This window comes from Euprymna scolopes, chromosome 19 (assembly GCF_053919585.1).
Source record: "Euprymna scolopes isolate OS-2025 chromosome 19, ASM5391958v1, whole genome shotgun sequence".
NCBI lineage: Eukaryota > Metazoa > Mollusca > Cephalopoda > Sepiida > Sepiolidae > Euprymna > Euprymna scolopes.
The window spans coordinates 19,421,264-19,434,540 of NC_136500.1; the positions used below are offsets into that span (position 1 = coordinate 19,421,264).

The 13,277-nt window shown below is 35.3% G+C and overlaps 1 protein-coding gene across 2 annotated transcripts in view; it reads left to right on the forward strand.

The window, feature by feature from the left end:
• The window catches only part of LOC145303465 (protocadherin-11 X-linked-like), a 50,724-nt gene that overhangs the window by 33,335 nt on the left and 4,112 nt on the right, over nucleotides 1-13,277 (forward strand). The window lies entirely within an intron of this gene.

Here is a 13,277-nt window from a genome sequence, read left to right on the forward strand (position 1 = left end):
AGATACATTTCAAACAGGAAACTAACCAATTATATATATACTAGCATTTCAGCTTGGCATTGCCCGGGTGTTTGGAAGTGTATGTTGAGCAAAAAATAAAAATTTTTAAAAAGTGGTAGTAGGAAGGCAGGCTCGAAACCGTACCGTGGAGGAGAAAAAGAACGGGGGAAAACCTGACGTCTTTGCTGTTACGACCACCGTCAAACCGGAAGTGACGTGGGTTTAAATTAAGGCTAGACAATCGAAAAGAGGGGATGACTTTAAAAAATATTGGCGAAAAAAGCGACCCATCCCTGTAGCAAAGTGCCCAGTTGAGGGTGAAGAAATTAATGTTTTTAGCCAATTTTTTGGTATTTGTTGTCTGAACGGTCGAGCGTCAAAACGATACTGATCTTGTGAAAATACGTCGCCTCTGTCGAAAGTTGTAGGCAAACATACATACATGCATACATACATACATTTATATATTGGTAGCTCAAATTTTCGACACAAACCGATTAAAAAGCTTGCCCTATCTCTGAATACCCTTCTTGTAAAATTTCAAATATTTAGACAAAAAATTGTCTGAGTAATTTGGTAGAGACCGCAGAGGTCAAATCTTTTTAACTTTGACCCCTATTATGACCTCTTAATATTTATTGTTTTGGGCTCAAATCAAGTTATTAAGTTTGATCCATGTCCAAGGAATCTATATATAAAATTTCAAGTGTTTAGATCCAAAATTGTCGGAGGAGTTTGGTAGGGTTCTCAAAGGTCAAATCGTTGAACTTTGACCCCTTAACAGCCAAATTTCTGGCCGAAAATGGATTACAAAGATTTTCCCAAATCTCAGTACCCTGTATATAAAATTTCGAGTCTGTAGACTGAAAATTGACAGTTATTGCGTAGGGAAATGTACACAGACAGACACACACACAGACAGACAGACACTTTCACTTTTATCGATATAAACAGGCATGAATAATAAAACGGATATATATATATATATATATATATATATATATATATATATATACTAGCAGGACCTGTTAACCGGCGTTGCCCGGTGGTAGCATCCCCCTCCACGTAAAAAATGAAAGTAGGTTGTTGTTGTTGTTGTTGTTGTCGTCGTCGTCCAGCCACCAACCTCCTCATGGTAAGAACAGCAATCGGAATTGACACCCCTAACCTGTTAAGTATGACTCTCGTTATAAACATGCCATTTTGTGGGTGTTGGTGTGGTTGGCAAGAAATTATCACGTAATGTAAGGTATATAATAATAAAAACAAATTATTTAGCTTGTGGTCAAAAAATAAAAAACAAAAATTCAATATTAGTTATAATAGAATAAAGTACGCACAGATAGTTTTAAACTTCAATGGTATTTTGCATTATGACGTATTTGTGTGGCAAAATGAAGAAAGAAACATTTAATAATAGTAAATCTCCGTGCGAGTTATCCGGAAAGAAAAATCTATAAAATGTAAGTAAACCTCTATAAAGAAATGTAAATAGCAGATCTTACCGGCTCGAGAGCAAAAAATAAACAATAAAAATAAAAGAAAGAAAAAAAGAAAAAGAATAAAAGAAATTACCTGCATTAGCGAGGCACGAACGTATGATGGCAGAAGGAAAATAAGATGTATGAAAAACAAAGGAACCTCTTTCATACTGAAAGTGCGACAATTGGGTGTATGAGATAACAGTAATTCTACCTAAACGCGGGAATGAAATGAGATAAAATCTCTCTCTCTCTCTCTCTCTCTCTCTCTCTCTCTCTCTCTCTCTCTCTCTCTCTCTTCCTTGATGATTATCGTTTATTATGAATTCTCTGTAACTCTATACCGTGCAAAAGAGAATAAAGCGGGCGATTCACAAGTAAACAATTGAATAATATAAGTTAAGAGTTTAAACTAAAAATAATTTCTTTTATTTTTAAAACTTTGTCATAAAAAGAAATCTGAACTTTTCATTGCTATTTCAGATTTTGAACCTCCGGTTCCAAATACAAGTATCAAAAAAAAAAAAAAAAATCAGTGCCTTTTCGTGTTCGTGTCCTCAAGAACCATTGTCTCATTTTGTGTGCTCGCCTTTTGGGTATTGCAACTCGTTACCGGATTTTAGCTAAGCAATACCTTGTCTAAGTTGAAGCACGATTTAACGATTTAAACGTTTTTTGTTTTTTTTTTAATTATTATCATATTTTCACCCCAAACAAGGCACATTACCACTTTGGTGTAGGGGGCTACTATCAGGGGCAACAACTACTGGGGTACTATGTAGGGATTTGGGCAGCAAGATGTCGGTTCACGTTACACTTGAACTTCTGCACGTCAGTACAATTGGGAAAGTAGGGACCTGGAATGGAATTCCAAAGTCTAGCGGTTCTGGGGAAGCAACTACTGGAGTAGAAGGGTTAGGGTTAGGGTTTACATCTAGGGATCTCTACAGTGTGCATTTAACTATAAATTGTGACGATAGCAAACATAAATATAAAATTAAAATGTAGAATGCCAAACTTGTCTTCAATGTTTCCTTTCAAAAAATAGTAAAAAAGAAAAAAATAACACTGGGGAAAAACTTATAATTTAAGGCATAAAAAATGTCCAGGTGTTATTTTGAATTGTTATGATCCGTTTCAAGGATTCAAGAAAAAAAACAACAAAAAAACAAAAAAAAAAAAACAAAGGGGATGAAATCATGAATATAAAAAAAAAAAATTATATCTTAAAAATTATGATATAATAAGATAAAACCAGTAGAGATAAGAATTTGTTTATTGTTTATTTATGGAAAAGTATATAATCCGTGATTCGAGAATTTTTTTTTATTTTATTTATGTATTTATTTTTGTGAGGAGTCTGTATTTTGTTTATATGTGTAATGTTTTCTTATTATCGCTTGTTATGGATTAAAGTGAAATAATTTAATTTTTAAAAGGAAAAAGTCAGTTTGGTATACCTTTTAAAAAAGATTTTTACATGTCCAACTTGCTGTTCACATTTGAAATGTCGAGTTTCATAGGTTTTCGGATATGCAAACAACGAATAAACATCCCAACCTCCTCATGTTAAGAACGGCTTTCAGAATAGACACTCCAAACCTTCCCATGTTAAGAACGGCTTTCTGAAAAGACACCTCCAACCTTGTCAGCATACCCCCAAACCTATAAAAGTTGACATGTCGAATGTGAACTATTATAAGTGCATAAACACCACTTAATTTGACATATTCATATATTCCAAAGGACAGTTTGATTAATTTTTTTCAGTTGCGTGTGTGCTGTATTTCGGCAATTTTTAATAATTTCCTAATTATGAATGAAATCGCATGCACTTTAAAAAAAGTATGGTAAGACTTGCATTTCAGTGAAACGAGAAAAGGAACTGGAACGAAGATTTGAAGGAGGACACAAACACGCGTGTGATGGGTATAAAGAGAAATACATTTTTTTATTTTTGGGACAGGAAGAGGAAGCGGGGAGTAAAAAGGGATTATGGGATTACAACGTAAAAGGGAGGTAATCATAAAAAGGTTCATAAAAAGAGTTATCGTACTTACTTTCAACACCCCCACTTGCTCTCAGCATATTATTTTTTTTTTTCTTTACAAAAACGAAGATATGTGAGAGAAGATTAGTGTCAGTTTAGGGTTCGAAAATTTTTTTAAAAAACTTGTCCAGCTTCGTCCAGGTTGGAGGTTTTGTCATGATGTCGGCGATCATCTCTGCTGTGGGACAGTAAATTATTTGTATTTTGTTATTATTCAGAGCTTCTCCGATAAAATGATACTTAATGTCGATGTGTTTACATCTTTGCTGATGAATGGGGTCCTTAGAAAACGCTATAGCGCTTTGACCGTCTCCGAATATTTTGATGGGGACGTGTTCTCGGTGTGGATCCATTTCCTTGGTTTGGTTGTACCCTTTTGCGACGAACCTGGCCTTGTATTTAGGGGACCCGTCAGCGTTTTCTTTGATTTTATACACCCATCTCCCATTTACTGTCGTTCTGCCTTTGAGTAATGATCTTAGATGGTATACATTATTTTCCTTTAGAGAGTCAATTTCTTCCCGCATCGCTTGGATCCAGTGGTGTGTCCCTGGGGAAGTGACAACTTCTCTGTAAGTGTGGGGTATGCCGTGTGCGGCCTTGTAACAATAGTCAGTGTTTATTAATGTGTGGCCGCTCCCATACTGGACTACCGTCACATAGTCTTCTAGGTAGCTGGGCATTTTGTGCTCGTGCATCGGGTATCTTTGCATACAGCTAGTTTCTACTGTAGACTTGGTTTGTTTGTTGGTATTGGACCGTTCAGGGTTTTTCCGTGACTTTAAATTTTTTATTAAGTTTCTTGGGGGAAAATTTGCGTCATCATCGCTTGATGAGTAGGCTTGTGTTTGAGTGTGTTGGTTGTTGATGTTGTTGGTGAATTTTACCAGTCTGTGTTTACATACTTTCCCGCTTTCTGGATGGTAGATAAGATGTGCCGGGCTGTTTCTGTTGTATCCGATAAAGATTTCCCTCTGGCACCTTGGGTCTGGCTTTCTTTTTATGTTGGAGTAGGCATAGCAAAGCAAACCGAAAATGTTCATCCTTGATAAGTCTGCTCCCAGTCATCTTGTAGTAGGGCGTCTGTTTTAGACAGTTATTGAAGCATCTGTTCCGTATAACTGCAGATGCCATAACTGCATAGCTCCACAGTGTTTTCAGTAAGCTGCTTTCTATGTTAAGGTATCTTGCCATTTCAAATAGAGTTTACCAGTTTCTTTCGGCCATTCCATTTTGATGAGGCGAGTATGGCGCTGAGGTTTCGTGTTTTATGCTATTACGGTGGAGTCGTTTTCTGAAATTGTTTGACTTGAACTCCGAATCCGATCTCAGTATTTTTATTTTGCCATATAAGGAAATATCTATGAGGAATTTTTCTGTGGCAAGTGTGGCGTCACTTTTGTCTTTAATAAAATATACAAATATGGCGCCAGAAAAGTCGTCAGTGAATGAGATGACATAATTGTTCCCGTTTAAATCCGCTGGTTCTATGGGGCCAGCTAGGTCTGAATGTACAAAATGCAGAATATTTGTTGCTCTTTTATCGGGAGATTTATTTCTTTTCTGGGGAAATTTTCCTTGAATGCAGACGTTGCTGTTTTTGTTGTTTGCAGTCTTATTTTTTATTTTCATCCCTTCGCCACATCGGGTAGTTTTGTTATGTCATCGTAATTGCAATGGCCAAGTATTTTATGCCACGTGTGGATAATATGGCATTGATAACAACTGTCGTCTGCATTTCCTTCCTTCATAGTTTTTTAGGCAGTATAGTCTGTTACGCAAGTGTATTTTGAATTTCATTCTGTTTTTATGTTTTAGTATATTCCCGTCTTCTTCGAAAATAACTGTCGCTCCATTTTGGGTCGCAGTTTTCACATAAAATATATCCTGTGGGTATGAAAATATAAGTAGTGCCCCTTTTAAGGTAGTAGTAATGGAGTTTCCGTTAGTGTCTAAAAGGCAGACTCCAGTGTCTCCTCTTTTTAAGTCTAACCAACTAGTTTTGTTCCATTTGCGAACTCCATGTAGTGGTTCTCAGTATGACACTATTGGTGTCATGAATGCATGCAGCGAGGTGCATATTACGGTGAGAGGAGGTGTTTGACCGGACAAGATAGAGGAAGAGAGGGCAGAAGAGGGGGAGTTGATATCTGATTGGGACAAAACAGAAATGTCTATGGGATTTGTCAGAAAGAGAAAAAACAAATAACAATTGTTTTTATCTCATTGTCGTTATATATTTGTTTAGGACCTTTGTTTTAGGACCTTTGTTGAGAGGTATGAAGAGATCCAGAGATCCTTAGCTGATTAAGGCTGACAACTTAGAATGGGGGTCAAGGGTAAGGGTCGCCGCCAAGTATTGTTTGACCTGGAATGACTAATCACTCCTAATTTGATAATAAGTAAAAACCTCAGTGCAAATGAGGATTAAAATTTGGTAGAGATAAGCTCTAAGAAGAAGAAAAAAAGGGTGTTTGTAACCACTCTCTGAAGGAGAGGTGGGGAAAAGGGGTTGGATTTTTAGAAAAAGGAATTCTAAAAAGAGTAGAGTCGTAGAACACTGGGCTGGTCAAGCGCTCCCGATTTAGGAGCCCTCAGAGCCTGATGTTATGATGTTAACTAGCCTGTGTTAATGGGAAATCTGTGACTTTACTGTTCTGGTCTTACATCGTTTCACTGCTATAGTCAGTCACCTCAATTTAGACAGTAGCTGTTATGAAGTAATGAAATTAATAAATAGTTTGTTATTGTTATAAACCGGAGTTCTGGTTGTTTGTGGTGAAGACTCTTCATTTTGCAGCAAGCCGCAAGGATCAGCAGAGTGATTGATGTACTTGGAGACTACCTACACAGGGTAGGAGACGATTCGATTAAGAGGCAAAGCGCCCCACTAAGAAAACACAGTGGGTGAAGACGATCAACAGACCAACTTGTGACGGGACAATGTACGATCGAAAGAACACTTGTCATATCGAGTGGAATCCGATGAGGTTGAGGACACCCGGTGTGGTTGGTGCAGTATCGGTCTCGTTATACTCAGAACAGAACGTTGGGTCGAAATTCTTAAATTTCTTTACGTCTGTTATAATGTGTGAAGTGGCCCCTGCATCGACTAGTAGGTTTGTATGCGGTATTAAATTCCAGGTATAGTAGTAGTCCTCCGTTTTGAATGTCTCAGTTCTTATCACATATTCCGCGACACTTTCGTCTCCTTTCCTTTTGAGAGACGTGAGTTGGGTGTACAAGGAGATTACCTTGGTTTTCCTTTGCTTGCATAGTGTTCACGTGATATTTTGAGAGCTTTTCTCCCATTATCTATAGCTTCTCATTATTAAGGATAAACTTTTGTCATCCAGAAACTGTACAAGTTCGGTGTAAACATCTTCATTTCTCTCAGTATCGCTTCCATCTCTATTAAAGTGTGTACCTAAACTCGCGCCCTTTAGGCCGAGCGTGGGTAAATGACAAAAATTTTATCTCTCAAATTTTGTATTTGGTTTCATCTCCGTCAAATAAAAGTCTGTTCCATCAGCTTCCATTATCTCTCCTGGGCACAAAGAGAAAAGGAACTGGAACGAAAATTTGAAGGAGGATACGAACACGTGTGTGACAGGTATAAAGAGAAGTATATATTTTTTATTTTGGGAACAGGAAGAGGAAGCGAGGAGTAAAAAGGGATTATGGGATTACAACATAAAAGGGAATTAATCATAAATAATATGATAATAGTTATCGTACTTACTTTCAACAAAGACACTATGAAAGTGGGCCCTGCACACACGCATGTTTTGCGTAATACCACTCCCTTGCAATAGAAATGCGCAGGTGTAAACAGTTTCGTCTGTTTTATTTACCCTTTTTGTTTTACTTAAATAATTTTTCTTTAATATAAATAAATTTAGTTCATTTTCTATAAATTTTTTGGGGCATTTTATTGAATTTTTAGGTTTGTTTTCTTTCATTTTTTCGTGCACGTTGATTTTTTTACACACCATTCACCAGTTTTGATTTATTTAATCACAAACTAAACCATTTGATTCAAATATTTTTACTATAATAAATGAAAGTTTTTATCACAAAATTTTGAACAAATTGTAAGAAAATACTCAATATTTGTAAATATAAAATGTAACAAAATACTCAAAGAACAAAGTTTATTTTTTTCATTTTTGGGGCGCATAGAATTTTTTTACGCACCATTCGCCAATACCACTTTGAAAGATGTCTTAAATTACAATAAATTAAAGTTTTTTAAATACTCAATGAACAAAAAAAAATTTTTTCAATAAAATTAAAATAAACACGTGCATGAAAAAAATGAAAGAAAATTAAGTAAATTTATTTAAGTTAAAGAAAATTTATTGGTTTGGACAATTTGGAAATGAATGAAATAAACATTAAAATAAACACGTGCATGTAAAAGGTTGTTTCAATTATCCTTGAAGAAAATGCAAAACTTCATACACATACTCAAAGCAAGCATACATGCATGCAAGAACCCCCCCCCCAAAGAAAGCAAACACACATGCACAGGCACACGCACATGTGCACACATATATATAAACAGCAACACACGATGCGTGTCCAAGTGTAATGGCACACACACACGCACGCACGCACACACACACACACACACACACACACATGAACACACCCGTGTTGCAGAGAGTTATAACAACAAGTTATAAAATATCAAGACACAGAAGCGAAAAGAAAAGAACAGCAAAGCAAACGGAAGAATGGCAAAAAAACTGAAGTCAGTTTAAAGACGACAAATCGCCTTTTATTTACAAAAGGGAAGTAAGAATGGTAACCTGCTGAGGGCTGCAAATGATGCTAGAAGGCTGCAGGAGGATGCGCCACACGCTGGAAGACTGTAAGAGGATGTGGCAGGCACTGGAAGGATGTAGATGCGGCAAGCGCCGGAAGGCAGCAGGATGGAGCTGAAAACACCAAGGGTTGGAAGACTGCAGGAAGCATGATGGGCTGGAAGGTTTCAGGAAGCACCAAGGGCTGGAACGGTACAGGAAGCACCAAGGGCTGGAAGGCTGCAAGAGTGAGCTGGAGGCTGCTGGTTGAAGAGGGGAGATCTCAGGAAGCAGACAGGCAGCAGTAGTCGCATGGTAGTAGTTTGTGGATCACATAAGAATAGTTTGAGAATCGCATATTAACGTGGAAAATGGTAGCCCTGAAAAGGGCTAGCCCTGACAAGGGCTGTTTGAACTACTGTTGGTGCTGCTGGAGACCCTTCGGCTCGACTTGACTAGGAAGTCGCATCTCGGAGAGACTTCCTGTTCCCGCCTGCTTTTTCGTCTGGCCGCTAACACACTGTATTTATGAGAAGGTACTGCTACAACAAGCGCCAATTCCAGAAAAAATCAAATGAATAGAATTAATTCTCCCCCGAATCAAATACAGCCAAAAGAATTCCATGTGTAAATTGATTGTGTTTATGTTCGATTCAGCTCAGATCAAAGTCTCTGTTATTTATTTTCATGGAGAAAGAATTTGATTTTGATTTCTTTCACCTCAGTTTCGACACGAAGGTTATTTGCTACCAGGCGGTGTATATAAGAATGTTCACAAATGAAAAAATGGGCAACATAGCAAAAATATAAACCACGATGTAAGCGCACCGCGACACCTGCACACACCCACGTACACAAACACAGACGCACGCAAGCAAAAAAAAAAACGCACGTGCACATGTGTGTATGTACATAAGCAAAAACATGCACACACACATACAGCACCTTTTTTTTTAAATGTGTAAATACATGTGTACTGTGTTGTCGTCTATGCATCATCAAGAATGTGTGTGTGATGCTCTACAGGGAATTGTGAGAAGATTTATTTAAATAGTAGTTGGGGTGTGAGCTAAGGCCAATGGGACTGCTGGTGGCAGTGGATTGTTAGTGTCATGGCGAAAGTTGGGTGTACTGGTTCTAGGGTCAGTAGCAAGAATGGGTTTGGTGTGGAGGGAGGCTGGGGGTTAATATTAGGTTAGAATTTTTTTGTTGTCGGTTTTTAATAGATTTAGCTTTTAGAAGATCATGTAAACCAGGGTAGGTGGTGATTTTGTTGTCTCTTTTGAGTTGGGTAATGTTTTCAGGTTTCAGAGAAATTTTAGTTAACAACACTAAAATACTACACCGCGAAACAAATGTACAGAATGTTAAAATTCTTGAAGCTATTTATATCAAAATGCAAAGCACATCAGGTCGCATTTTGGAACAGTACTAATATACTTAAATACCTAGCATAACTGCTCCCTACTCCCCTCACACCCAACCTGTTCTTGCTACTGACCCTAGAACGGCACGCCCCCCTCTTTTCCCTATGGCACTAATAACCCACCGCCACCAGCAGTCCCATTAACCTTCACTCGCACCCCAACTACAATTTTTATAAATCTTTCCATAATTCCCTGCAGAGTCTCACACACACATTGCTGATGATGCGTAGAGGATTACATGAAAAGTTTTAAAAAAAACCCGGACACTTCAAGAAAAAAAAATGCTTGGACCATACATCCATACCTTCGATGTATATACAAAAAAGCTAATAGGGAAAATTGAAAAAAATAAAAAGGTATTACTAAACAGAAGCTCTCTGTTGTTTTTAACAATGTCTTTCTAAATGAAAAAATGCTTCCTAAATATACGCATATATATATATATATATATATATATATATATATATATATATATATATATATATATATATATATATATTGTATTGGTAGTAATTATTTGTTTGTTTAAAACAAAATATATAAGTGTGTCACCCAAAAGAGTGCTTAATGTTTAGACAGAGCCAAAATAAGTGAATTTAGTTTACAAACAAATGGCTACACATAAGCATACATGTTTCAGCGAAAACCCAGTAAGGGAATCGCTTCGTCAGGCCAAGGACAACTCTCCTTGGCCTTGTCCTTGGCCTGACAAAGTGAAAGTCACGCTTTTAGAGACAATTCACTACTTGGCATATATTGTGATCACTCAAGTCTCGTATAAAATATGATTTTGATCTTTGTCCTGGACGTTGAAATTTTGACATGATTTACAATCCGATTTTTCCATATTTGATGTATGAATCCGAAGCCCTTTGATAACAGTAACCACCATGTAAACTTCAGCTTAATCATATAAATACCGCCATTAAAGTTTCAGTAATCACCATGTAAATTTTGATCTTAATCATATAAATACCGCCATTAAACTTTGAGTTACCAGCATGTAAACATTTCAGCTTGTTAATAAAAATACTGCCACTAAAATTTTCAGTAACCACAACCTAAACTTTTCAGCCTGATGATATAAATATCGCCATTAAAATTTTAAATAACAACTATGTAAACTTTTCAGATTAATTATATAAATACCCCCATTAAAAAATTCAATAACCACCATATAAAATTTTCAGCCTGATCACATAAATACCGCAATTAAAATTTACAGTAACCACTATGTCAACTTGTCAGCCTGATAATATAAATATCGCCAATAAAATTTTCAGTAGCAACCATGTAAACTTTTCAGATTGATTACATAAATACTGCCATTAAAATATTCAATAACCACCATGTAAAATTTTCAGCCTGATCATATAAATACAGCCATTAAAATTTTTAGTAATCACCAGGTACACATTTAAGCTTGATCATATAAATAACGCAATTAAAATTTTCAGTCACCACCATGTAAACTATTCAGCTTGATCATATAAATATCGCCATGAAAATTTTCAGTAATCACCATGTAATCTTTTCTATCCTGATCATATGAATACCGCCATTAAAATTTTCAGTAACAACCATATAAACTTTTCAGCTTGATCATATAAATAACGGCATTAAAATTTCCTGTAACTACCATGTAAACTTTTCAGCCTTATCGTATAAATAGCGCCATTAAAATTTTCAGTAACCACCAAGTAAATTTTCAGCTTGATCATATAAATAGCGCCATTAAAATTTTCAATAAACACCATGTAAACTTTACAGCCACATCATATAAATAGCACCATTAAAATTTCCATAACAATCCTGTAAATATTTAAGGTTGATCATATAAATATCGCCATTAAAATTTTGAGTAGCCACTATGTAAACTTTTCAGAGTGATCTTATAAATAGCGCCATAAACATTTTCAGTAACCACCATGTAAACTTTACAGCCTGATCATATAAATACCGAAATTAATATTTTCAGTAACATCCATATAAAATTTTCAGCTTGATCATATAAATAACGCCATTAAAATTGGCAGTAACAACAATTCAAACGTTTCAGACTTATATAAATACCGCCATAACGATTTTAATTAACCACCATGTCTGTTTTCAGCTTCATCATATAAATACCGCTATTAAAATTTTCAGTAACGACCATGTAAATATTCCAGCTTGATCACATAAATACCGCCAAAAGATTTTCAGTAACAAGCATCTATTTTTTTCAGCTTTATAATTAAATACTGCCATTAACATTTTATGTAACCACCATGTAAATTTTTCAGCCTGATCATATAAATATCTCTATTAAAATTTTCAGTATCCACCATGTGAACTTTTCAGCTTGATCATATAGATACTGCTATTGAAATTTTCAGTAACAACCATGTAAACATTCCAGCTTGATCACATAAATACTGCCATTAAAATTTTAAGAAACCACTATGTGAACTCTTCAGCTCGGTCATATACATAGTGCCATTAAAATTTTCATTAACCACCATGTAAAATTTTCAGCTTTATAATTTATTACCGCCATTAAAATTTTCAGTAACAACCATGTAAACTGTTCAGCTTCATGACATAAATTCGGACATAAAAATTTTCAGTATCCATCATGTAAATTTTTCAGCCTGATAATATATATATACCGCCATTAAAATTTTCAGTAGCAACCATGTAAACTTTTCAGCTTGATAATATAAATAACGCAGTTAAAATGTTCAGTAACCACCGTGTAAAGTTATCAGCTTCATTACATAAATACCGCCATTAAAATTTTCAGTATCCACTATGTAAAATTTTCAGATTGATCGTATAAATACCGACATAAAAAATTTTAATATCCATCAGTTAAAATTTTCAATTTGATCATATAAAAAAGGCATTAAAACTTTCAGTAACCGCCATGTGAAGTTTTCAGCTTGATTATATAAATACCGCCATTAAAATTTACAGTAACAACCACTTTAACATTTCAGCTTGATCATATAAATAACGCCATGAAAATTTTGATTAACCATCATGTAAACTTTTCAACCTAATCATATAAATACAGCCATTAAAAGTTTCAGTAATAACCATGTAAAGTCTCAGCTTGATTATATAAATACAGCAATAAAAATTTTCAGTAACCATCATGTAAATATTTCAGCTTAATCATATAGATATTGCAATTTAAATTTTCAGTAACCATCATGAAAAGTTTTCAGTTTGATCATATCAATACCGCTATAATAATTTTCAATAAACAACATATAAATTTTCAACTTGATAATATAAATAACGCCATCAATATTTTCAATAACTACCATGAAAACGTTTCAGCCTGATCATATAAATACCGCCATAAATAGTTTTAACAACCATGTACAATTTTCAGCTTGATTAAAATTTACAGTAACAACCATTTAAACGTTTCAGTTTGATCATATAAATACATCCATTTAAATTTTCAATAACAACCATGTAAACTTTTCAGCTTCATTACATAAATACCGCCATTAAAATT